This window comes from Chamaea fasciata, unplaced genomic scaffold (assembly GCF_029207755.1).
Source record: "Chamaea fasciata isolate MVZ Bird 193981 ecotype frontalis unplaced genomic scaffold, bChaFas1.0.hap1 SCAF_4, whole genome shotgun sequence".
Classification (NCBI taxonomy): domain Eukaryota; kingdom Metazoa; phylum Chordata; class Aves; order Passeriformes; family Sylviidae; genus Chamaea; species Chamaea fasciata.
In genome coordinates, this window is record NW_027094089.1 from 24,038,370 (window position 1) to 24,065,662 (window position 27,293).

The 27,293-nt window shown below is 38.3% G+C and overlaps 1 protein-coding gene across 2 annotated transcripts in view; it reads left to right on the plus strand.

Annotated features, from left to right (window-relative positions):
- GHR (growth hormone receptor) overlaps window positions 1-27,293 on the plus strand; it is a 119,420-nt gene that overhangs the window by 17,120 nt on the left and 75,007 nt on the right. Inside the window, exon 2 of one of the 2 annotated variants that reach the window (XM_066181097.1) lies at window positions 23,971-24,055. The gene's annotated coding sequence lies outside the window, so the exon portion shown is untranslated. Of the gene's footprint in view, window positions 1-23,970; window positions 24,056-25,408; window positions 25,455-27,293 lie in introns of those variants that run through there. The other variant, XM_066181099.1, reaches the window with a different exon arrangement.

A 27,293-nucleotide genomic window follows, 5' to 3' on the forward strand; every position in this document is an offset into this window, starting at 1 on the left:
GGGTCACCTACTGACCTTCATCCACTCACCTTGGCCACAGGTTGTCCTCTTGTTCCTCAGCCTATCTCCTTCTCTTGGACATCCCAGCTTCTTTTTTGCATTTGGGGTAAACCATGACTGCACATGGTATCAAAAGGTGAGCTCCCATTTAGCAGCCTGTTTGTTCATCTTAATCCAGATGCTGGATTATTTTATCTTTTAATTGTTATTTTCATGCATATAGGGGGTAAGAAGAACAAAAGGCAATGCTGGGTTATAAGGACTGGTTTACAGAGGCTTTGAAGATGGGGCTGTTCCATATTGAGGAATATTGTTTTTTTCCTGTACAGCATTAATCACTTTGCATTCCATTTCCACTATGATAGCTCAGGTATAATTACTGATCACCATGGGCCACTTAAATGAGTACTGTATATTCCTGTGAACCTTTAACCTGCTAAATTAATCACATAGAGAAAGTTATTGCTATTTATATTTAAATAAAAATTTGCAAACCAGGCAGGAGGAAAGAGTGTCTTTGTGTACAATGTTACCATTTATGCTCAACTACCTGAGGGAGGCTGGTGGCTTTTTGAGAGATTATGGGTATGAGCTTCTGCTAAAGCCAGTTGAATGTAATAAAGGAGTTATTTTTTAAAAGGGGCACTGTCCACTTGAATATTGTGATAGTGAGTAACATCGGATGCCTTATGGGGAGGTATAGCCTCTCCTCTTATTAGTCCTGTTTATTTATTGATACGGTCATGTTTGGAGGGGTTTGGCTGCTGAAAATGTGTGAATACATATAACAAGGTTTATTCTGTTTGGTTTACTCCCTATTGTCCTCTGTATCCATTTAGCACCTTGCTTGAGGTTTGATCTTACACATGGTGCTATAAAATGCCTAAAAGCATTTAATTTTCAAAGAGGTGCAATATGCATTTCTCTTGCTTTTAATGAAATTTTACAACCTTCAGTGTTGCCTGCAGGATTTTACAAATGTAAATCCTAAAGGCTGAGGCTCATGAAGGAATAAGAAAGCTCATTTTCAAGCACAACTTTAAGCTAGCATCTTGAATGTTGGATGCCTGTGGTAAGCTTGGCAAGTCAAGAAACTTCTTAATACAGTCCAATTCACCATCTTTGGTGTATGAATTCCTTAGCTATTTAAAACAAAGAGAGTAGAAACAGCATCTTTTTCTACATCTTCTTTCTCAGCCTGTGAGTGAACTGATGTACAAATATGTATGTTGTATATTAGTTGCTTTCTCGAGGTGGACACTACTGAGGTCCCGGTTCTACAGTGCAATTTCTAAGCATAAGCCTCTGTAGAAATCACTGGTGCAGGATGAGAACACATGCATCTCTGTGAAAAGAGCTCATTTCATGTCTGGGCAGTGTGGAGGGAGAGCAACAAGGCACATTTTATCATGGAAATGTTGGACAAACTGTTTCAAGTGCAAGGAAGGGGCAGTAGTAAAAGTACTGTATAGGACTGAGTCATACTTGTTTAAAAACATAAAAAATTACTTTTCATGTTAAAATAACCAGCAGTTGTGTTTGCCTACTGAAATTCATGTAATTTAATTGTTATCTCAGGAGAGCATGCTCCCAGTTAATAAGATGTTAGCCGAACTTTTCTGAAGTATAGGAATTTCAGCATGTTTCACTGTTAAGCTGCTTTTAAATGTGAAGACACCTCCTTCCGTCTCTTCTTCATACTTATTCTTTAAGCAACAGTTAAACTATCTCAATGACAATACCATCTATCATTGAGACACAGATGAACGCTGAACTGGGAAACAGTTTTGCCCTTTGCAATTTATTTATTACTTCAGGGTGGTGACAAGTGGCCTTTAATTAAAAGGAGAGACAATTATGTTTAATTGATTGCAATGGAGGATTTAAAAAATCTTTTTACTGGTACTACCTGAGAAGTTTTCCTCTCATAAGAAACGTATTTGTTTATATTCATTTGTATATTTGTTTCATTGTCTTACTGCAAATACTAACAGCATTCCAGAGACTTCTCCTTTTACAGGGAATGTTGCTGTTTATCTCCTTGTCACCTATGTCTCATACTGTTGCACCCAAACCTAAATTCTCCAAATCTTGATTACGCAGAACAGAGGTTTGTTTTGTTGCTGTGCTGACCATAAGCATCGTTAGCTAATACATTCCCTTTGTGTCTTCAAGTCAAATGCAGCTACGGTGATATTTCTGTGTTTATGTAAGTTGCATGCTTTGTAATCGTCAAAATATCAAAAGAGCAGCCTTTTCAAAGTACATATGACTTAATAAATGTGTTTCTGATGTTTGTATTTACTGGAAGAGGCATTTAGAGAATGGAGGAGAAGGATTTATTGAGAAATAACAAAATGACTCATCAGAAATACTCGTCCTCTTTTCCTTCCCATGTATGGCTATTTCCATTATAAACTGGAGTGATCAATGTCTGTCTGAATGGAATTGAGGCGATAGCTTTCAGAAGGTAAAATATTTTGTAATTTTCCTTCCTTCATTATGTTTATACCTACAAAAGGCTGAAAGAGTTTAGTAGCTCTGAAGAATGTTTGTCTAGTTTACTTATGATACCTTTTTCTTAGGAAAAAAAAGAAAAAAATGGACAATGTTTTCCCTTGTTCCTGAAATTCCTAATGTAACTGTGTTTATCCCACACTAGATGGTAAAGATGGACTTCCTCTGACAATTAAAGTTGCTCTCCATTAAGAAGTGTGTGTACTGCACTTAATGAAGCAGCACTTAGCTTTGCTAACATCACTCTGGAGCAGTACAGAAATTCTTTTAACACATGAGTGGATTCCCAGAACTCTTGCTTTGTAAATAATGTCTGTGCCCAGTGAGCCCTAATTGATAATGACTGTTAATGTAATACCTGCTGTCTAGGCCTGGTCTTTACTGAAAGAGCTCTTTGAAACTTATTTGTTGATTGCTGCAATCAGTTTAGCTTGAAAAAACAAACAAAGAAAAAAGCATCAAAAAACCCAGGCATTAATTTGGTCTCAGTTTTCTGATAATTGTTTTTCTTATTTGATAGAGTTAGTGATGTTAAAGTCTCAAAACCTTTGTCTGCCTTTTTACTTGTAAAGCATTTGATGTTTTTGATTATGATCTCAGGAGTGGATGTTGAATAAATGTAATTTTCTGTCCAGTTCACGAAAGGCCACCCCAAAATAAAGGCATAGAATTTACCTACTCTCTGTATGAGTTTTTTATAAATTAATTATTATTTATTTACCTGTGCAGAAAGTGAGGTGTAGTCACAAGGCTGAGGTAGCATTCTCCTCTCTGTCCTCAGGGTTACTATTGCTTGATATTTGCACTGCACAAACATAATTTTGAACCTTTGTCCCATGATAGAGACTGTGGCCAGCTCTGCTGCTGTCTACAAAAGGGATGGGTGTTGTGCTTTTATCTGGTGAAGCTGTGCTTTCATCCTTCTCACCTTTAGTGTTTTCTTACAGGTTTGATTTGATTGCCATTATCAGAGAATGGATAATGCTTGACATAAATCATCCAATGGTGATATTCATGTCATGTTTCCCTCTTCCCTATCTCCCTTTGTGTACATTTCAGTAGTCAAATTATTAGGGCTGAATTACTTAATGGTTGCAAAGGAATCAGTTTATCTGGGATAGCTGTATTTGTTTTCTTTTTATGTATTTTTACTTCAGAAGTGATTTAGTTATCATTTTTTATTACTTGCACTAACTGATGTAGAAATGCATAGTGGGAGGTGAGATTTGCTTCAAAGCACCTGAAAAGCAGTAGTCCATAAAAGAATGGGTGAAAAAGAATTAATTGCTGATTTTTAGTGAATGTTTAATTAATAAATAATTATTATTCTTTCTTTATTGCTGGGTGGTTTTTGTTCTCAGCTTTTCACTGCATTTTAGACTAATTTTTAGTATGTATGTCACAGTTTTATCCAGCACTAACAGTCACAGTTTTAGCCATCACTAACAAGGAATACAAATACACCATGTAAAATTAGAAACTATAGCTATAAAATCTAGCAGGATATTTTAGTTGGCATAACTTAGATTTAAGTAGCATTTTGTTGAGAGCTAGGTTCTGATTTTGATGTGTCCCTTTAAGGGTTTGTGTGTGCTTGGAGACTGATTTATGCCCTTATTCACACTGTGCATCTCACGTGTGTTTTGGCTGGGCAGTTGCACTCTGAATCTTTTGTTATGAGTTTATCAAGCCAGTTGATACAATCTGTCAGTCCAAGGTGCAACATGGGCATGGGATCATAGCGGTTCATAATTTTCTCAGAATTTTGCATTCTGCCTATTCTGTTGTCCATCATTCCCAGCATGCCCTCTTATGAACCTCCACAGTTTTGGTCTTTGTTAATAGCTTCTGTCAATTTATAAGACTGCACCTCTGCTGAAGGTGGCTTGACAGCTGGTGTGATTGACAGTATTTAAAACTAGTTGGGATATTTGCATTTCATTTCAAGATATTAAAAATTTTTTTTTGGTTCTTTCACATGGCAGTTGCCCGTTTGAAAGAACTGGGATACCCTCCTGACAGCACCATGGGATTGTGCTGGTGTGAAACAGGACCAGCCAGTGCTATCCAGTTGTGCATCCTGCCATGCCAGGAACAATTTCAACAAGTGCTTTTGCTGAACACCAGCACCTGGCTTTCATCCTTCTGTCCTTTCTGCAGGAGAGTCTCCTTGGATGACGTATTTTGGGGGAACCACAGGGATATTTGGACTAAGGTCAGGGAGTTACAAGGCATGGCTGTAGTGTTCCTGGTGGTGTACCCCACAGATCCTTTACAATGGCCTTGCAGCATCCCTCTGAGATTGGGATCTCCAGCAGGTGGATATGGCTGCCTAGGAGTTGTGGATTGGTACTTTAAGCATACCTGGAACTGGGACCTGCAGAATGGCCACCTCTTTATTATTAAAATGTTCTGTTCTTAAAATACGCTTAAGAATTGTTTTCAACTGTGGGACTTGACCCAAGCCAGGGATCTGCCAAGGACCATGATGAGATAAACAGCCTTCATGGGAAAGGGATAATTGTACTTTCAGGAACAATGTGCTTGGGAACACCCCTTTGGTTGACACCCAGCCCAAGTGGGGGCATGTGATACTAGTCCTTTTGATCCTCTTCTGCCTTTCCATATTGAGGTCATTATGGCTTCAGCAATCTGGTGGTGAAGACCTGGACACGCTTCTCATGTTTTTGAGTACAAAGCAGCAACTATGGTGAATTCCTGTGATGGACGAAGGAATATCCTGATGGATGCTAAGGCCAAATTGACCAAGGATTTTGAACAGAAGGAAAGCCTTGATTTGGTGAAGGTCTAATTTAAAAGGAGAGAATAGTATCTTAGTTTCAATTTCATAATTGCATAAAACTGTTTTTAATGGCTTTCCAACAGAGACATCAGACAAGGTTTTTCTTTTTCTTGTGCATATTATATTGTATAATTGGTTTCTGGTAGTATCAAAACACTAGGAAATCTCTCTCAATAAAATAATTAATCTCTAAATGTTACAATTTAGTCTTAGCAAGATCTGTTTTCCCAGAACCTCATACTTAACATCAAGGCACTTTGAATTGTGTGTGCACGCTTTGGTGCCGTCCTGTGGTTTTGGCAGACAGTGCAATATTCAAATCATAATACCTAGTGCTTGCCTCACCTCAGCTTTTGATGGCCACCACTGTGTCACTGGGCAGTTGTGTCTAGTAATGCCTGGAGTTAATAGGATTCAAAAGCTTGTAAATACAAAGCAGCTTCTTCAGAAGTGTTGTGGGGTTCCATCTTGTGTTGAAAATAACATAGCAGCCAAACTAAAACCACAAAGGCTTGGTTCTAATGGCCCTGGTTTTCAGAAAGTGAGCTTTCAGGTCTGTGTCCTTTTATGTATCAATTACCACTGCTACTAGAATATGCATAAGTAGCACCTAAATACAAAAATAAAACCAAAACAAAACCCACAAAACTCTTGATATATATTCAACTTACTCGATGCTTCTTAAAGCAAGATGGCTGCAATTAAGTATGAGCTGGTTTCAGCATGAGTTTGCAGTGGGAAAGTACCTGAAATCAATCAATACTTTTTTTCCAGCATATCTATCAAAATCCCCTGGAATATTATGCGGAATTGTAAATATACTGTGTGTACGGTGCCTCTATGGAAGCTGAGTGGCTCCTGATGCCCCTTCTCTGGTACCTGATGCAAGTCCCATCTTCCCATGCTGTCAGGGCTGCCAGCACCTGTCCCCTTGTGCAGTCCAGAGAGAGGACAGGGCACTCTTGCCCCAGTGCAGGTGGTACAGTTACTCTGAATGTTGCTTGTAAATAATTTGGAGGGTGGAGCAATAATAGCAAGTCGTGTAGTTCTTGTTGGAGCTATTTGGTTTGCCACAAGCCCAGTCTCTATAGACAGTGATAGATCTCTGCTTTTCAGTAAGAAAGCGTGTGTTGACCAGAAGGTAAATATATATACGTTGTGGAAGTTTTTGAGTGTATTCATGCTGTTGACCCATAGTTAATGAGCAATTCATCTTGGCTTTGTTGAATAGGAAATAAATTTGCATCTTTCTGTGCTTTCTTTCTAAAGCAAATAATTGGCTTTCAAAGCAGGGGTCTAAATGGAAAGGAATATAAAAAAGAGAAACTGACTTGTATGAATATAGCACTGAATTGAAATACCAGGATTTTGGGGGGGGGGGGGGGTAAGAACTGGAAATAACTGTGGCTGATGTTAACAAAAGGATAGTAATTTGTACCTCTGTGGCATGTTTTTCATATGCTTTTGAAATACCTGAAATACATGTTCTCCACAAAGAACAAACAAATGAGATTCCTCAGGATTTGGGCTGGAAATAACAAGCCCAAGAATTGCAAGTGTTACTCTTGAAAACACTGATAATTCTGTGAGCATAAAACCTTTGTCTTCAGAAGCCTAAGAATGTTTGCCTATTATTTTTCAGGCTCTTGAGCTATGTGTGAGCTGTATAATGCTCAGACATGATAATTGTGAGATGTTCTCCTTTTTGATATTACAGACCCTTATTTTTTTGCTAAACACTGTTTAAGAGAGTCATTAATCCCTGATGTTCTCAGTTAAGAATAAAATAAGTGTATGACAGATAGAGAACAGCAGGAAAAGGCACTGAAGCAAAAGTGTAAGGGCTCTGTTCATCTTTTATTAGGAAAAAGCAAAGACTTCTCCTCGCCATTATAACTTTTTCTAAAAGGTGAGAATATTCTTTTCCCATATTGATTTGGTTTATTTAAACTTGACATTCATGTAAACATAAGCATTTAAACATTTGAACTTTAGAGAAAATAAGGGAAATTCACTTGAGTTCTTCATTCTTCATTTGAAGACTGCTGTAGCAAAGCCGGCTGGGTTTCTACGATGCTTTATGTCTCTGTAATAATTTCAGCTGAGTAGGGGTCTAGTCACATGATGTTTGCTCTCTGGTATAAACCCAACTGTTTCTGTTTCCTTCTGCAGTTAAAGCCAAATCAGTATCTCTTGATGCTACCAAAGATAATAATGCTCTTTAAATGAGCACCATTTGCTCATTTGGTGGTTTGAGGTACCTATTTGATTTTTACAGTACAGCAGACCCACATGCCCACACAGCTGCCAGCATCAGGGAGGTTTTTGAAGAGACTGGTACTGCTCACCTGGGTGTTGGTATTTTCTCATAGCAGTACAGTAACTTTTTTTGAGTCATCATATTTTTTAAATTGAAGGCAAATTTTCAAGTTGTTGCTGTGTTTAAGAGTAGCTAATGGTGATACTGTTTGCAAAATCTTTGTTTTACTACAAGACATTTCTGCAACTACAGTTGTGGAAGGTTTTGGTGTTCTGGGCTGTTCCCTTAATGCTTTAGGCAGATGTAACTTGGGCTTAGCAGAAGCCAACCAGAAGACTGCTGGATGAAATCCCAAACACAAAGTAAACAAATGGGAAATATACCTCTGAGGGATTGTTGTCTCTCCAGGGTCAGAACCATAGTAAAACAAACTTCACTGTGAAGAGAGGATTTGAGCAGCAACAGAGGAGCTACACACAACAAACATTCAGGTCATTTTTCACCCACAGCTGTGCAGGATGGTGTGTAAACATGGACTGGTGTCTGCCAGTGTTGCCATGCCATGCCACGTCCTTGCTTGGATAGGAAAGGATCTGATTAGTATGAACCATCAGCTTCCTTCACTGCAATTCTTAGATCTGCAGTTTATTAAACATCCAGAATCCTTACTAAAAGTGCCAAGTAACCCCAGGGGGTTTTTTTTCTGTACAGTTATTTTACAGAGCAAGTACTGCTAGGCTGCTTACCTGGTGTGATTCATCTTTTTTTCCTCAAGACGATGCATAAAGAAGGCATTATTCTGCATCCCTCTTGCTCAGTGTAATACCACAGTGACAGGAGTGCAGTGATGTTTATTGTAATGTTCTGAGTGTTTTGCAGCTGCATGTCAGTCATGTGGAATTAATGTTGATGAGTTTATTAATGTTGATGAGAAATCTCATCCAAAAAGTGAGTGCAAGAAAAGAATGACCTTTTACACTTCTGGCTGGTTCATCATGCATGAGTACAGAAGAATCTTGCCATAATTCACAATCCTGACGCGGCAGAGAAGCAGGTATCTGGCTGGTGTTAGCTTTGGCAGTTGGTTTCTTTGTAGCTTGAAGTCTCAATTAAACCTTTGAGAACCTGAGGGATTACTTAAACACACATGCAATTATCTTAGTGTTCAGGAATTTTATATGTTTATTTTTAAAGACCTTCCTTCATTCCTTTTCTAGGACTGGAATGCAAAAGAACAGATTACCATTAAAGTTTCTAAAATTATATTTATGCATAAAATGCTTATTATGATAAAGGATTTCTCACTGGGGCTCAGATTAGGAATTATATTCACAATATTTTTCCTGTTGCTATTCCCTGCAGAATTTCTTCATCTGATAATATTACTGTTTAGGAAGTGATAACATATGCATGTAACAAGTTAATTGTAAAAGCCCAAAAGGGGTAATTTGATTGTGCTACTGAAACAATAGTAGTCAAGCATTCTCGTCTGCGGTTGCCAGTTTTAAATTTCCACGATTGTTGTAAGTCATGCAAAGGAATTATGGGAAACAGAACTTTCAGCTTTTCATTACAAGTGCCCCATTTTCTGTCTGGGATCACTCAGCCATCTGTCTAATAGACTGCAGTGCTGCTTCACAGACCATTCCCTCAGCAACCCAGGGCAGTAAGAGTGGGGTGAGAGACCATTGCTGAGTACAGCAGTGTATTTGAAATCTTAGCTACGCAGGCTAAGAACTGAGTCCACTTCTCAATGTAAATGATGCATAAGCAGGCACTGGGAAATTTCCATGTTAGGAGCTACAAATATGCATAATTAGCTAGTTAGCACTGAAAACAAAAAGAGCATTTTATATGCCCTCTTCCATGCTGTATAAGAGATGCTTCTACTTTTAAAAAATAAAATCCAGCTCCAGAATACCTGAACTAATATATTCTCTGCTGTTGTGTGATTTCAATAGTGTATCAGAGGACCCGGGAGCAACCTGTAGAAACATTCTGGAGAATCAGAGGGAAAATATCACACTCTAAAGATTTTAAGTAGTGTGTAGGGGGAAATAAGCATCAATTTTAAAATGTAGTCTTAATATCTCCCATTTTCAAACTTTTTGTTTTACATATTCTTGTTACCCATGTTGTTGGTATTGGCCTGACATGCAGGTTATTTCCAGGAAGACCTACTCCTGTTGTAGATACTCTATATTTGCCCTGTGGTGGAGGGGGGAAACGGTTCACACGGCTTGTTGGGGGCTTGTTTCTTTCTGGGGTGTTTAAGAAAATGGCACTTGAAGATAATTAGATTTTGTTTAATGAGTTCTGAGCTAGGACAACAGAAAAATTTAGTTGGTAAGCAACTGAATTGCTGGTTCAACATATATATAACCCTACTGATTTGTCTTTGCTGTCTAAAATTGAGGGGAGTTTCATGAGTAATGCCAAAATCGCTATTCTGCAGTTGAAGTGAGTGGTATTTGGGTTAGTGTCTCTTGCCATTAGAAGGCATTCCTGATGCTTAACTCTGCCCTGATCCTTCCTGTGACATTTGTACCACTTGAGCACATCATACGGCCGCAATGTGTATGTGTGGAAGTTGGATTTCCAGGATGCTAGTGCCTACATCTGTCACAAATATGTCAAATGTTTGGACTCCTAATCTATTGTTTCTGCCTACCACATTTCACTAACTCTGATTTGTTTTGTACCTGCTCTTCTCCTCTTAAAAAAAAAAAGAAAAAAAAAAAAAGAAAGAAAATCCAAATTAAAAGGTTTCTCTGCAGAAATTTACATCTGCCTAAGTACACATGGCATGGAAACATGTTCATCTCAGAAGGAAAAAATACAGCAGTCATTCTGATAATAAGCAAAAAGTATTATGAAAGGTAAGCAATTGCCATTTTATTTTAATAAATGCTTATTTCTGAAGTTATATATATAGAAGCTGTATATATCTCAATTCAGTTAACAGTAGAGTAACTGATATGATTTGATTAATCAGAAACTAGTATGAGTCTGTTCTTTGTGCAGAGAAGGCTACTATCATTTAAAAGCATTAGCTGCTTGTCCTTAAGTGTAAGCAGTGATAGTGAAATGCCTTCTGATTGCATTGATTTACTACTATTTTGGCATCAAATAAAAGAAACAAAGTAATTTTCAGTGTAGAACTTGTTATATCAGATAGACACTTCAAATTTCCCTTTGTGTTCTTTTGTGTTGACATGGCAATAAAAAAACTGTGCTTCAGCTGTATGCACTCTTTCGCTAAAAATGAAATCAGTGGCTTATGAACTCTTAACTAGAAGATGTTCTTCTTTGTGCAGCTTTAAGCTGTTCAAGTAGTTAATTTTCTGGCAAGAATTTCCTGTAATATTTTTTTTAAATTACTTGAGGAGGTGATTAATTTGAATTTACTTTGGCCTTTAAATTTTATCGTTCATTTCAGCTGTCATTTAACCTTTTAAAATAAGATTTAGGTAAAATTTTAAATAATGTCTTCAAAAAAATCATTGACTTTTTATTATTATCCATGCTGCAGTGGATACTAAGTTCAGGGGGAAGAAAAGAAAAATTTTGCAGACTTTTATTGCATCTTACTTCTGTAAAATTCAGTTTGAGTTTACAGTTATTTTCAACTTATTCCCAACTGTATTTTCAGTGTCACAAGAGAATTGATTTGGAGTAAGAGGTAGGAGGAGTGTGCTCAGTCAGAGGATTTTACATATATGCAAAGCTGGCTTTTCTGGGTGAGATTTGCAAAAGATAAGCGGGAAGGAGGGAGCACTGTGAGTGTGAAAGTGAGGAGCTCAAATGGTAGCCATCACAAAAACCCACAGATTTGTGGAGCTCAGAACAGTGAGCAAAAGAGACTGAAAATAGAATTAAGATTCTGGGTTTTTTTCCCCAAAACAGATCTTTAGGAAGTTTCTTGAGGTGCAAAAGATACATATTTTAAAGTCAGGCCCACAAACTGGATTATTACACCTTTAGTGAGTGGATGTATTTGGTTTGATGAGTTTGCGTTGAAAATTTTAGAAAGACTCATGACACTTCTGGGCTGCTAGAACAGAGAATTTTGTTGAGATAAGAAATACTGAACACATTTATAATGGAAAAGTAGAGCCCTAGATGAAAAGGTCAGAAAACAGCATGAGGGAGAGGAAGAGAGGAGTACTAGGACAGAGAGCAAGAGGAGGGAGATGAAGGACTTAAAGTAAACAAAAAAAAAGTCATCTACTTGAGAGACATTTTTAGGCTGTTTCAACACTAACCCACTCCTTTTCTCCTTTCTCCAAAGGGAAAGATATCAGAGGGGAAAGGCTGGTGACCCTGTGGCAGCCCTGGGACAATAACTCATCTGGAGAAGCTGTGTGGCTGCTCCCTGGTGTATTTTACCTGCACTGTTCAGAGATCCCTCAGTGAGCAGCAGATTGATGTGACTGTAGTTACCTTCTCTTTCTTAGGGCTGCTTGAATGTTGACTTATAAAGGGGACACAAAGTTAGTTCAGTGTTCTCCATGCTGCCCCTGAAGCACTGTCTGGATACCTAGAGAAGCTGGGCCTCTCTAGCAGAGTGACACCACCCATACTGTCTGAATTATGCTTTCCCTGAGTCATCGCCCACGTGGAAAGAGGATCTGTGGGCCAGCCCAGAGATGGGCTGTTGGTCAGTACACGCTGTACTGTACAAAACTGTGAGTTTTGTTGGTCTGTTTTGAATCTTTCTTGATTGTTTTGAAAATTTTGCCATAGACTGTGTTCTGGCTCACGGTGAGTGAGAAATCCAAATTTTGGTACATGACACCCAGCCACCTCACCAGCATATCTACCCCACCAAGCTTTTCTTGTCCTCTGTCTCACCCTGCCTCTGCAATCATCCTTGTCCCTTTGAACAAAGTGTAAATAGTGAATATTTTATTCCTCTATTAATTTCTCTACACGTTTCATTCCACCCTGTTCCCAGGCTTTTTTACACTCTTAATTCTTCTCACTTAATTTTTCTAATGCACAAGGGGTGTCATTTGAGCTCTTTCTTGCACTGTCTGAGTTGAATTCATCTGTGCTCATTCAAGTATGCTCTTATTCACGCTTCCCTATTGACAAGTCTAGTTCTCAGAGATGTGACAGGACCCACCATGTCCTAAAAAGCTGAAAGATTCTTAGGAGTCATTCATCAAGAGTATGAACTCCCTCTGAAGGATGGGACTGAGGGGCATGACATGTATTCTACCTGCCAGTCTTGATACTTGCTGTAGTCATTGTGGCAGCTGGAACGTTCTGAAGGAGTAGGTCTGTGGTATTTGTATGAAAAAAGGATGTACTGTTAGCTTGAAGCTGGCTTTCCTATGTAAATTAGTTAAGTAAATCAATGAATTGTTGGGGTGATTTCTCCTGATGGACCTCACTTCAGCTGTGGTTACAGGAATGGATTGCTGCTGGTAGGAGATGTTCTCACAGGGTAAGTCTCTTCCTACTTTAGCATTCTGTGCACTAGCTTTCACAGGTGAGTGAGTATAGCTGATTCTGTCTACTGGGCTCTCTAGCAGGCTGATACTCAGAAACAATAAATTCATGAGACAGTAACTGCATCTTGCTTCAGTATATGTGTGTGATTTTATGTGATAATTTTTATTAAAAATTCATGAGTTTGGAGAAGAGTATTCACTATGGTGAGAAGCACTTTGAGTTTCTCACACTGCTATTGCAATCTGAATTGCTGGAAACAATTGCTTTCTTTTTTAGGTCTTTGAATAATCAGCCACCAAAGTAATCTATATTTTATAAAAAACTTAAATCATTGATTGATCTAAAGTTCCAAGTCATAAAATTACTGAAGTGTTCTGATATCAGCATGTGGTCTGAGGACACAGTGCTACTTTAGAAGGAAACAGAGCACTCTAAAAATTGCACAAAACCATATCTACACATTTTTTCCAGATCAGTGACCAAATTCTGAAATGCTACTTTTATCTTCATAACCATTATTGTGAGTTTTCAGTCTGACAATGATCTCTTCTATAATTCATGCTGCCCTGGTAATCTAACTGCTGTCCACTGTTCTGATTCATTATTTTTGGCAGGGCAAGGTAGAATGCACCAGAGTTATGAGGAACAAGTTGAATTGAAAGTTGTTTGAAATATGCTCCTTTTTTTTTTGTTTACCTGTATAGGTCACTTTTGTCATTCTGAGTTTGGTATATTATTTTTCTTAAATCATGTTCAGGTTTTATTTCCAGAAAGCTTACTTCATTTTTCTTTGTGCCCAGTACAGAACTGCTTACAGAAATAGCTGCTTGTAAATAAGCTTTTCAAAGACTCACATTGTAACAAATTAAACACTTGATCCCTTAGTCTAGGTTCTTAAATTCTGACAAGGTAAATTAGAGCTTCATTAAATTAATGATTCAGTAATGGAAAATGAGGATTCAAGTTTATGGTAGTGGGTGAAAAATAGTTGAACTCTGCATTAAACTTGCCATTAACTGAAAGAACAAGGAAACATAATTTACATCTGTGCAGATGCACATACTTTGTGGGAATCAGGAGGTTTTATGCCCAGAAGCATTCTATGTAACATCTACTCAGTTACCTTCAGCAGCAATTAGTCCACTTTGATGAAACTTCTGAAATAATCTGAGATTAGGGAGAACTAAAAAACCCACATCTCTTTGCTTTAGGTTCTTTTTCTGTTGTAAATATTTTGGAGTCCTTAATAACTTGCAAGTCACTTCTATACTGAGGCAATTAAATTTACAACCATGTTAGTAAAAGTACCTTAGAAATTCAAGAGAACTGCAAATCCCTTAGTTTTTAATGACATCATAAAGGTACAAGTTTTTCGTAAGGAAGCTATTAGAAATTATAGAATTATGGTTAGGCATATAGGAATCTCTTCAGTGAACCTTTATGATGGCTGCATACTGAAATGGGAAGAGAAAGCCCTCTCCATTTCCTTTAAATAGAAAGTGTTAAGTGAGTTTACTTGATCGTCTTTTGCAATTATTCAGTATTTCTGTTGTGTACTGTACCAACAAACATGACAGAATTGCCAATAAATACCTAAATGAAATAAGTATAGGTATGTAAATACACAAGTAAATTTATATTCCTAAGTCAGTCTAATATTGGCTACAGGCTGGAAGCTGAGTCCTGTCATCAGTGGTGCTCCTGCCAACCCCTGAAAATAGCTTCTTTGAATTTCTGAGTCTGATTTAAGATTGTTGATTTAATATTTTTAGAAGGAAAAACAAACCTAAATCAATGGAGAAGTACTTGGCTGAAGATGTGAATTGTACAAGATATATGTTCTCACTTGACACCTCAGGTAAAACAGACTCTGGAGGAATTCTCCATCCCATTCCTATGTAAATTCTGACCCCATCCCCCCAAAAATTCCTACTACAGATACTTTCTGTTCCTTAGTTAGCCACAGGTAAAGAAACCTTAACTTTTGGTACTGATGGTCTTTTAGTTGAACTCCATTTTTCATTGGCTGGGTAGCATATTGTCTTGCTGTTTTCCTGAGATGTACCAAAAAGACTTCAAGCTAAAGAGGCAGTGTGGACGCAAATATACATGAAAATCAGAAAAGCAGAATTTAAGAGAAAATAAATGATGGCTGTGACAAGAACTCACAACTTAAAACCAAAACTCGTATGCATAAATCCTTTAATTTAAATCTTTATGTATATGCAAGCCCAGGCAGTCTTAGATGGATAGAAGAGTATGAATTAAATGCTCAGCTTTCGCAAGTACTTCATTGTGATTGACTTCCAGGGAGGAATTCTGGAGCTGTGTTCCTTCTTCGGTTGATCTAAATAATAAAAGAATACATTAAATATTTAATGGAAGAAAATTTACTCTAAAGTGTCCTTGCTGTATAGGCTTTTCAGAATTTGTGACATAGAATACCTCTTCTGGGTCTCTCTTTCCAAGGGTGGTATGGGCCAGTAATGCTGTGTCAAATCTTCATCAAATTAAGGAACTGGATTGGAGATCTCCCTAGGCAAAACATTTGGCTCTGAAATAAAATGTTGAGTGTCTTGCTTGAGACCTTTAAAAGATGTTTCTTTTTCCCCTGATCTATTAGCTTCTTTGTTGTAGGGTCATTCTTCAGATTTAGATTTTAGAAACTAGAAATTTTGAAAGTATGAAGAAAGAGAAGACTAAAACCACCAGAAAATGTTTCTTCTTCAGCAATTTTTAGAGTGGAAAACAGCTACTAAAAGCCATATCATACATGGCTCTTGTGGCTTCGTTAAACAGACAGCATTAAGAGTATTTGTTTTCCAACATACTCTCTAGCATTAAGAATATTTGTTTTCCAAAACTGTGGAGGATTACCACAATAGAAATATAGTTAGAATATTAAAATACATAAAATACATATGTAGCTTGCAACAGAGGGTAATAGAAAAGCCACAACTAAGATGTAAATCTTTGTGACTCTTTTTGCATGTTACATGATATCTCAGTGGTGATTGTTGACGAACAAAATTAAGACCAGTGTTTTACATTAACAAAATATTTATTTTGAACATGATTAGTACATTTGCTCATATTCCAGCAGTATTTGAGGTCCCAAAGTATCTCAACATACTTCAGGAACAGCTGGTGAGGCCTGGATGCCTAACTCAGCCCCTGGCTGGGGATCTAGAGTGGATGGAAGGGCTGCATTTTAGCCCTTCTGCCCTACATGCCTGTGCACTTCCCAGCTACACTTTTCACTCCTGGCTGATTTCAGCACCTTTCTTCTTAGCAAACTTCTGTAAACCCCTTTCTTTAACACTTAGTCTCTTCACAGGGCTTCTTTCTTGATAGCCCCAGTCATGCAGACCTTGGAGCTGCATGTGCAGCGGTGCAGGTTTTACGTATTGCTCTGCATAGCCAAGTGACTTTCAGATTTCCCTGACTCTACAGCAGCTCTGAGTAAGTGCAGTTCAGGACTGAAAAGCTGAGAACACACTTCAGAAGCGTAGAAAGATCAGCCCATTATGCTACATAATTTTGACTGAAACTCAAAATACTTAATAACTCATGAAGAGTTACATTTCTTGTGTCAGTGAAATTTGAACCCTGCTAACCTGAAATGGCAAATGTTAGCTTTTTTGAGGAAAAAGAAGTGACAGTGAGGCAGGAAACCAAGTAGCTGTTTTGGGATATGACAACCAAGTGGGCTTTTTGTATTTGCTGTTGGGTGAAAAGAAGGTTGAAGAAAGTGACTGCTCATAGGTAATGCTTTGTTTGAATTTGACCAATTTGCAGAAGTTGTAAAGCCAGTCATTTAAAAATTAGGAATGCTTCAGGTAGCGGCTGCAAGGCTTAACAGCCAAACTAAACTCAAACGTAGCAGTGATGGAGATAAGGTAAATTTGCTGCTATCCCCTAAATCTCCCTCCTTTGTTCTCAAGAACAGTGTGCTAAGATTGAACCATTTCAAAAAGTAGAGGGGAAATAGGAGCCATGGAGGTTTCGTCTTTGCCTGAGTCACATACTAAGGCACCAGTAAGCCTAAAATAACATTTGTATCTCTGAATTATAAACCCTGTATTTCAAAGCCTAAAATGTTTACCCACTATGCTGGTTAGTCATGAGCTTTTTGATCCAATAAATACTATTTGTATGTTTCTGTATAAAACAGTTTACCAAGTCATTCTATACACTATGTCTTTTCTTAGAGCAGTGACAGTTTTGGCAACATACATTTATTGGGTTATTTTCTTAATATGCTGTATTTGCAAAAATTCTGTGTTTTCTTTCTTCTCCCTTTGTACAGTCTTAGTTCTGGGAACCACAGCTTTTATTCTTGCTTTAGTTGGTATTAATAGATTTGTTTTTCCATATCAATTGACATTTTATGTGCTTATTGAAAAATATTTAATCAAAAAGGAGATTAATTGAAGTGCATTAATTGCATTAATTGATCTGGCTGTGAAGAATGGGACTGGACCAGATAATGTCTGACAGTGTTGCACTGCCTAAGTTTCTCCATTTCTGTTACACAGGTCACCAGTTACTTGTACCCAGTAATTTGTTTACCTGAAAAGCAAGTTGAAGTGATGGAGATTTTTTTTGATTAATACTGTTCATCTTCTAGTAAATTCCAGTTTTCATTTTGTTTTAGTTTTTAAATCTTGTAAATTATTTTTTGGTCCTTATTTCTATTTTTGATTCTGTAGTATCTCATATTTCATTAAAGTGCAATCTAGTGCTTATTGTTTCTTCCACATATAGATTATGATCAGGTACAGTAATCCATTATGTATGTTTCTCAATTAACTAGCTGTTACCTTGATTATTTTATGTTACCTTGATTATTAGAAGGTGCTCCAGACTTCAAACAACATTTTTAGGTCCACACTCTTTTGAAGTTTGTTAGTCTCTTAAGTGTGGACATAAGAACTATCTACAATAATCTAATAACAGATATTTTTTCTAATCTTTTCCTTGGCAATTTCCTGTTACTTTATCAAAATACTTTTCCTTTTAAGTTACTGATATGTCAGCAACAGTTTCAGCTAATAGAGTTCTGGATTTCCAGCTGCCCAGATCTCAAAATGCTCTCTATAAACATTGACTAAACTATTCTTCATGACATTCCTCCAGCACAAAAAGATAAGTAGCTGTAGCTGGAATATGACATATTTCACTTAAGGAAGGCAGTCTGAATTTCTGAATACCACAAGAGCTATCTTGTTTGTCAAGCGAAATTGCTTGGATTTCTGTTTGCATCCTTTATGATACTGATGGTTTCTTTTAAAGGGCCGAAGAAGGTAATTAATTCCTGTATTTTGCCTTGCACTGCAGTGTAGATATCCTGAGCTATCCTGTCCACATATATGCTGGTAACCATAATGCAGGGGAAAACATAAATTCATCTTTTATCCTACCATAAGTGCCAAAAAAAATCAGTTATTACTCAGCTTAGTGCTGCTAAGATAATGTTCCAGTTATTGTTATTCAAAGAGGCAAGAACTGCTAAGTCTGTAAGAACAGAAATGTGGTTCAGTGAAGTATTTAAAGTATGAAGGGCAAGATTTATTGTTAGACTCCTAAGGATATGAATAGATTGAGAGGGGAAAAAAAGACTGTGATTTGGAACTAGAATGTGATCCCTTGTGCAGATTAGATTGGTGGGACAAGTGTAAATGTTAAACAGATTCAAATTTTTTGCTATCTGAATAGAAGAAAAAGGGAATGATGATGGAAGGTTCTGATGTGTTTTCTTAGTGTTCCCTTAAAGGAATTTAGGGAATTCCTGTGCAGAGGAGAAAGTTGATGAGAGAATTTAAGGAGTGAGTTCACAGTTGCTGAACATTATTTCAGCTGAGGATGCAAAACCCCGTTAACAAGTTGGAAGGTAAGAAGTTTGAACCTAAGAAAGAATACAGAATCACAGAATATCGCAAGTTTTAAGGGACCTTTAAGGATCATCAAGTCCAACTCTGCCCCTCTCAGGACCATATAGAACTAAACCATATAACCAAGACATTGTCCAGACAGTCCTTAGACCCCTGACAGATTCGGTGCCATGACGAGGCGAGCCTGTTGGAGTGACCAACCACCCTCCCAGTGAAGAAGCTTTTCCTGATTTCAGACCTGAACTTTCCCAGTGCAACTTCATTCCACTTCCTTGTGTCCTGCCACTGGTCACCAGGGAGAGGAGATCAGCACCTCCCCTTCTCTGCCCCCTATGAGGAAAGTGTACCTTGCTGCCAGCTCCCCCCGCCCCCCCCCCCCCCCCCCCAGCCTTCTCCAAGTCGAGCAGGCCAACTAATCTCAAATGGTCCTCATAAGCCTTGCCCTCAAGGGGTTTCACCATCTGGATCACCTTTCTCTGGACACACTTAATCGATCTGATATCATTCTTATCCTGTGGCACCCAAACCTGCCCCCAGCACTGGAGGTGAGGTTACCCCAGAGCAGAGCAGAGGGGACAATCCCCTCCCTTGCCTGGCTGGCCGTGCTGTCCCTGATGCCCCCAGGACAGGGTTGGCCCTCCTGGCTGCTAGGGCACTGCTGGCTCAGGTTCAACTTGCCATAAAATAGTTGGAATTACTTAAAAGTGCACATGAAGAGTCCATTTTTCCTTCTGTTTGAGATAAATACTTTCAAAAGGTTTAGGAAAAAGTAGTTCAAGACTCTCAGGAAGTGTCACACATCACGATTGATGCAGTCTAGGGAAATAAAGTGCTTTTCAGATAAAATTAGAATACATCTCAGACAAATTGTTTTGTTTTCCTTTGTGTTTAGGTGTAGAGTAGTGGTTTAATTGGAAATGGAAAGAAATAAAATACAGGAGAAATTGAATGAAGAGACAATTAGGATTGCTTAGATAAGTCTCAGAAGCACAAATGCTCTGGAAATAGGTGCTGTATTTCACAGGTGTCAGGAATCCTCTGATGTGTCTTTTGGTAGTCCAGCATAATGGAGAAGCAGGAACTCCTGGACAATTTTGTAGGACTTGTGAATCCATATCATGTGTCTGCTTGGAAATAGTCCACTCCTTTTCAATGTTCCATGCAATCACAGGGTTTGTAATCTTTCTTCCAAAGTATGTAATTTATACCGTCCTGTTTTTTTGTCTGCTGCCTGCAACTTTTCAGTTAGATATGTAAATACACAGAATTGTGGAATCATGGAATTACTGAGGCTGGAAAGGATGCCTTGAAATCATCTAGTCCAACCCTTGTCCTCAGAGCAAGGTTTCATTAATGCAGTTGTGCTTTGAGTCCATTAGTATTTTGAGTATCCCCAGACTCCACAACTTCTAAGCAATCTCTTCCACTGTTTTGAGCCCTCTTCAATGAAAAAGGTCATTAACAAAGATTTAAACAGCATTTACTCTTGGACTGCTTCTTTAGTGGCTGTGCCTCAGCTGGACTTTTTGCCACTGGTTGAAATCTTTTGAGCTGGACGTTTCAGCCAGTTTTCAGTACATTTCACTAGTTTGTACTTCATCCTTAAAATTTTACATGGGACAGGTTCAAAAGCCTTTCCAGCTTTTTTTCAGCACTGGACCTTTACTTAGGTGCTTTTTTGAAGACCAAAAGAACTTTTGCACATTTGCCCATTTCATCTTACCCGGATTTTTTTTTTTTTTTAGTAGGTTAGCTTAGAACGTAATGAGGAGATAATAATCGGCAAAGATCCTTACATCCCAGTTGAGGCACTGATGAGTCTGAGTCTGTTTCTTATTTTGTGAAACAAACTGGTTTGCATGGGCCCTATCAACTCAGTGGTGTAATCCTTTTGTTTGCCTTGTGGATTACAGTAATCAAATGTGCTTCTGAAGAAATATATGTCTCTGGAAAAAAAAAAAGAGCTTCACCTGTATTTCTTATTCACATGAATCTGTGTTACTCCTTTTGCAAAGCTGCAGTTTTTCCAAGAATCATTTTAACATCTAGTTTATTACCTTCGGTACAGTAATGCCTGTTTTTCACACATGATGGACTTTCGGAGCCAAGTGCAAATGTAGCTGATGTTGTGCTTGTATGGCTGTTCTAAACTGTTGCTGCTGGCATTTTTTGTGCTATCACCCTTTGCTGCTGCCACAGATAGAGTGACACACTTCACCTGCAAGAGAGAAATAGCAATATCTTTATTGATGTAAAACAGGGATTTAACAAAGTTTAGCATTAAATGTGTCAGCAGTTTAACAGTATTTGATGGCAAGGTAGACTTGATTGTTTACAGCAGAGAGCATGGGGTCAGACAAAGCTGTCCAGGAGACCATCCTATTGAGTCATAAGGTTCAGAAAGGACTCCCCTGTGTTCTAAATTTTCTTACTGGAGTTTAGTTGTGACTGGATCCAGACTTAGTCCCAGACTCAGTCAACACTTTATGGCTAAAGGATTGTATGTGCACAATCAATATTTTATGTCATTTAGGTAAGATTCCAAAGTTTAGCGTGTTACTAATTGCTGAGACTCTTCTAAGGCAAGGAATCTATCAGCCCCAAGGAGAAACACAGAGAGTTGACCATGGTGAAGGGGAGCTCCTGGCACACAGCCCCTTGTGTACAGGAGAGCTGAACAAGCCTCACGCTGTCCACTGTTTGTGGAGTAAGATGATTGACTTATGGTCATATTTACACAGCAGCCGTATTTTGTTTGGCGCATGCTCAGCTAGCCCTCAGCTGTTGAACAAGACTCACAGCCCTTAGGTGTCAAGGAAGATTTATGGCCCTTAACTATTGTGTTGATATCTGTGAGCCAGATGTAGCTGTCACATCCACCCCGGGTGGCTGTTGCACAGGCAGAAAAACAGCAGGGGTTGGAGCACATCACCGCAAGCTGCCAAGAGTGAAACAAAATGTTCTGAGTACAATCAGGTAATCAGAAGTTAGGACATTTCCCTTTGTTGCCCATAAAATAGCTCAGAGATCTTTTCTTCTGCTGAGCAGAATTTCAAAATATTTTGGAAGGACTACTGGAATAATTTTTTCTGTCCTATTGTAATAGGATTCTGACTTTGTCAAGTAAAGGTCATTTCCCCTTCTTCATGCCATAGTGAGTGTTTTGAAAAAGTAATTTGTCAGTAGTTCTTAGTTGCTCACTTCAGTCAACAGCTGGCTTAGACTTTATAGCTTTGTTCCACAGTAAACTGTCCTTTTATTTTTAGAAAAGAGAGTTGTGGCTCGCTGCTCAGTTATTCTGTCTGAAATTGAGAGTTCTTTCAAAAGTCAGAAATTAAATTAACACAAGACTCCTTGTAGAATTACATATGAATGGGGAACACAGTCAGTTACATTCTCAGCCTGCTGTAATGTGTGCAGGCCCTTTCTACAAAGTGTGATAGTAGAATTTGTCTTGTGCATATTATGGGGTAGACTAACGTAAAGACTTACTATGTAGGGACATGGCTAATCTACTTGTTTTATGATGTGAACCAAGGGGAAAGCAGTTTACTTACAGGTTTTACTTTGGATAACCACACATAGGATGGTTTATTTTATAGTAGTAATACATATTAGTCATGCTTTTACATGGAAAGGGCTTCCTGTTTATTTCAAACGTCTGTTTAATTTTTCTCTATGTTGAAGGATTTTCTCAATTGGCAGTTGGAGGAGGGTATTGTTTTGGGGTTTTTTTGGTATAGATACAGAGGTGACAGCCTTTTATACATTGCACTATAGAAGAATTACAGAGAAATATTGATTAAACTTTCGTTCACAAGCACATTTTGCTTCCATTGTTTAGTGATCTCTCGGTACATTAAAATTATACACATAACAGGGAGAAAATTCTGGGGATACAAAAAGATTATTTTTTCAGTTGCTCTTTTTTCAGCTAGTGCTAACTCAGTAAAGGAAAATTCCCTTTTAAAATGTTACTTTTTTTCTTGTTCAGGCTAGGGCAGTGTGACCCTAGACATTCAGTTTGCATGTACACAGTAGTACTTTAGATGTTATTTGGAGGGTTTTGCAGACTGATTTTTTCCCCTGATTTTTAAAGAGCTTTGGTACTGTGAAATCTGGTATTCTTTTTGTAGTCCCACCCACTACAAACCAGATTATTGCGAATTATTCAGATAATGTGAGCACCATGTCTGACTTTTTAAAATGCTTTTAAAAGCTGACTTGCATCTTTGAGAAGAAGTAACTTTCCATGTTGAATTTATGTTATTTTTCTTTAACATAGAAATGCTACTAGTTCAGAACTGTTTTGGATGCTGCTGCTGTGCCAAAATATCATGGCAACGAAAATGTGCTTAGGAATTCAGAACATAACATACTACTTTTTTTTTTATCAGCATGCCATCTTCCTGAGACTTAGACACTGTCATTTCAGAGGAAAATGAAATGTTATTTTCATAATTTCACCAGTTTATAAGTTGCTGTGCTGTAATTTATTGTATGAAGTGGTGGTGGTGGTAGTAGTAGTAGTAGTAGTAGTAGTAGTAGTAGTAGTAGTAGTAGTAGTAGTAGTAGTAGTAGTAGTAGTTGTTGTTGTTGTTGTTGTTGTTGTTGTTGTTGTTGTTGTTGTTGTTGTTGTAGTGGTAGTGAGATACTACTTATCCTCTTGATGGTCCAGACATTACTTCCAGGGCAGCTGATTTTCACCAGCAATGTGCATTAAGAATAAGTTGATCAGTCACCTTGACCTCTCTTAGCCTTTTAAATGTGTGTTCATTTTAATGTCAAGGTTAGCACAGGGTGCTGTGGCTTGGCAGCCCCTCAGTGACACGGGTTTTCAGGGCACTGCTGCAGTTTGAGTGAGAAGCCCAGGTGCTGCGCTCAGGGCCGCCAAGCAGACTGCCTTGCTGGTGGCCTTCCCTGAGGGACAGCGGGACCAGGACACATAGTGGATTTTGTCATGTTGCCCTCCCACCACAGGTGACGTTTGCTGTTCCAGAACTCATCTCTTGTCTGTTTCTCCTGTTTTCATGCAGGTGCTGGGATGGCTGGAGAAGGTTGTGATTTGCAGTCAAGCTGAGGGAGGTGTGAAGCATCATCCATCCCCTGCTGACATTTGAGGTAGTGTAATACTTTTTATCTTACCTGCAAGTGACTTTATTACCAGTGTTGGCTATCCCTTGATGCCCTACAGGTAATCCACACAGATCCTAGGACTCATTCCTGCAGGGGGTGATAATGACAATATGCTTCATGCAAAATTCTGATTGGGATCTAATTGTCATATTTTAATACCCAAAACAATAGAGATATATGAATAAAGGCTGTCAGATTCAGTCCTGATTAAATTGATGACTTCAAGCCCTTCTGTCAACCTCTAGTAGCCAGCATTTGAGACAGAGGGCTAGGTGACTCTTAGAAGTGGTTAAAAGCCATTTTTCCTTGTCGGAGAAAAATTATACTGCATTTTAACGAGCCATTTTGCACATAGACTGTTATTTAGGATATTAATTGCATGACTTTAAATGCATGCTATTGAAACAAATAGAGAAAAAAAAAAGTCTGTATTTTATGAGTGAATGAGAATGTGAAAATGCCATTTGCAGTCAAGCTGAGGGAGGTGTGAAGGACATTGTAGATAACAATGATAAATCATTGTTAAAATGACATCTATAAGTGTCATTGAGTTTGAATGTACATATTGGTTCTAATTCATGTCTAATTCATTGGTTCTTTCATGTATTACTGGAAGCCTAATCAGAATCTGAACATCACAGAAATATGCTATTGTGTAAGGGATTCAGACCTGTGATTGCTCATGGCGTGAAGCTGAAAAGCTGAAAAGCTGGTGTTAAATTGCTGCATGAGACTTTACAGCTGCTATCTGTGTCCTGTAGCACTTTTATGAGACTTGAACTGGCTATTCCTGTCTAAGTGTATGCAGTTGTACTGTCATTAAATAGAACAGAAATTCTAGACACTTCTAGATTTGCTTACAATAACAGTAGGGAAAACTTGCTATCCTGTGTCTGTGTTCTTAATGTTTCTGAAACCAGGTGGTAGAACTCTAGATTCATTCATTGCACCATGGATCTCTGCTTGGGATATTAGTCTATACCAATTTCACCAAGAAAATTAGAATGTCAGAATAGTGAAAAGTTACTTGTAAAAATGCTTGTAAAGTATGCATAAATTAGTCATTAGTGATGTCCTTAACCAAAGCCTTCTTTGTTGTGGTTACCATGCCTTTTCATACGTAGGTCAGCATACCTGGATAACAGTTTATGAATGACTTCTCTTATTTTATAGCTGAAACATGGCCAAACAACCATACAGAAGGCTGTTTCTGTGCTCTGTTTCCCTGGCTTTCCATGCCCAGGGAGCCATTTGATCCGTAGCTAAACTGCCCATTCCTGATTTGTCTGCAAGCAGCCTAGCACTGAAAGGACACAGCTTGGACACGGGGTCTGATCTTGCTTCTGAGCTCCTCCACAGACTCACTTGAGTTCTGTCACCCTCTGTAAGCTTGCTGTGTTTCATTTTCCTGTTTGTAAATGAAGGCTAATAATGATAAACTTTCAGAAGGGAGCAAAAGATCCCAGTCCTGAGGAAATGCTGTTATTTGCACAGTGCATGTCATATTTGATGTGATGTTGATATGGTGTTACCAGGAGAGAATTCAAACCTTTTGCATTTAAGTGTGACTGGTTTTTATTCTTTTAAGTATATGAATCTAGTCACCTGCTATCAAATGTGATTATTGAAGAAAAACTTGTGTGCAACAAGTGAACTGAAAATAAAGACCGATTTATGCATCAGGGCAATTCAAAACTCTGTCTGCTGTGATAGTCCACAGTTTTAATAATGTAGGGAAATATATGCTATGAGGAAGTGATTTATTGAATATTGCTGTACAGTTTGTGTTGAACCTAAGAGTAGTCAGTCTCATCATGCTTGTGTGAACATGGCTCCTTTCACAGAATTGGTGTGATTGGTTACTGTCATACATATTTTAGGAGCAGATGGTATCATTACTAATGACTTCTTAAAAGAAAAGATAAAACCTTTTTATGTATTAAATGTATGGGGGTTTTTTATTTTACATTTCTTAAAAAGTTTTTCTTAAGATGGAAGCATTTGATCTCTCCAGAAATACAGCTTCTTGTGATATTAAATTTATTCAGTACAAGAACTACAAAAAGAAACAGTCCCACTGTTTCCCTTCCATGCAGACACTTTCCGCATGGCCATGTGGGTGAGGCTGCCATTCAGAGTCCAGGACTGAGTGATGTGAGGGTGGTTAGTGGTGTCCTGATTAAAGGGAGAGGGCCCGTTCCTTAGACTTTTGCTGACAGGCATCTGTGCAAGCAGCCTTGCTCCCTGCTTCAGTATAAAAACATGTACTGAGCAGGACTGCTGGTCAGACTTCAGAGGAGTTGGATATTGTGCTAGATGAGAAGAGACTCCAGCTGGGCTTTGCAAAACTCCCTCCAGTGTCCTGCCCTTTAGTCCGTTCCTTTTTTTGAGCCATATGTCTGAGATCTAGCTTGATATGGGATTTATATTTGTGAATAGACAGCAAGGAGTGGGTTTGTGTCTGAGAAATACTTAGAGTGGTTGTGGTACTTTGTGAATTTTATCTGTAAATATCTATTTTCTCATGGTCCTGTGTAAAATAACAGTAACTGCAATGGAAAAATGTGAATGCAGTACTGGGTTTTAATGAACAGTTGAATGTGCTCCAAAGTTTCACTTTTTTAATGAGTTGGTATTGTGATGGATTTCCTGCAGAGAAGGAAGTCATAAAATCACTGGAGGCAGACATGCTGTTCATTGGCCAGCCAGCCAGCTTTGCACTGGGCAGCTCTGTTGCTTGTAGTACCTGTTTGTTGCATAGTATCCCATTTTTGAGCTGATCAGTACAAAGTTCATGTGTTTTATGTGTCTGAAATCAAAGGTTGCAATGCTGAACTATGACTGCTTTTCTATCTGACGTTTGAAAAGTGGTATACACGGTATGATAGGCTTACTAGCCACTTACCTACTCCACTACATTGGTGTTACCACATCTAAAGGGCACAGTTCATTCCTACTGTTTGTGAAAGAACTATACACTTATTAAGAAGGTTTTTCTAGTTGCTTGAGTGTTTTAGATGAGTTTTTCTTTCTTTTAATTGCAATTCTTTCTGTCTTAATGCAAATGTCAGTTTGTTGGGTTTGGTTTTGGGTTTGGTATTTTTTAATCCACTACAGCTTTATTTTGTGCTGTTGAGATGGCGGGCAGTGTATCCACAAGACTGCAATATTCTGTGGTAAGTAAGCGGGGGGGGGGTTGCAGTCCATGCATTATTCTGCTGCT